The sequence below is a fragment of the Microtus ochrogaster genome, unplaced genomic scaffold, assembly GCF_000317375.1.
Source record: "Microtus ochrogaster isolate Prairie Vole_2 unplaced genomic scaffold, MicOch1.0 UNK1, whole genome shotgun sequence".
NCBI lineage: Eukaryota > Metazoa > Chordata > Mammalia > Rodentia > Cricetidae > Microtus > Microtus ochrogaster.
The window spans coordinates 37,822,181-37,822,868 of record NW_004949099.1 but is presented as its reverse complement, the minus strand read 5'-3'; positions in this window follow the sequence as shown (position 1 = coordinate 37,822,868).

Genomic DNA, 688 nt, shown 5'->3' with positions numbered 1-688 from the left:
CCTGCCATGGGAAAAAAAAGCCGGAAAGATGGAAAAGTCACTTGTCCACCAAGACCGATCTGAGTTTGATTCCCAGGATCCACCGGCAGAAGGAGAAAAACAACTCTCATGGCTTGTGTTCTGATTCCTGCTCAAGCACACACACAGCAAATGTAATAAAAAAAATTTATATAAAAAGCTTGGCTAACTGCTCTCTCTACTCTCCTTACTTGGAGTTAAAAAAAATTAATATAAAGGAAAAACAGGGAATAAAAAAGAGGTCACTGGGAGTGAAATAAGGATTTAATTTAGGGTGCGGGAGATGGCCCAACTTCTGTCTTCCAGCCTCAGTGATAGGTTTTCTCAGCACTCACCTGAGATAAACATACACACTGACATCCACTACAAACACCCCAGGAAGCTGCACTAACACACACACACACACACACACACCCCAGGAAGCTGGAGACTTCACTAAGAACATACACATCAGGAAGCTGCACTAACACAAGCACACATACATACACACACACCAGGAAGCTGCACTAACACACACACACACACACACACCCCATGAAGCTGGAAACTTCACTAAGAATACATACACACCAGGAAGCTGCACTAACACAAACACACACACACCAGGAAGCTGCACTAACACAAACACACACACACACCAGGAAGCTGCACTAACACAAACACACACACA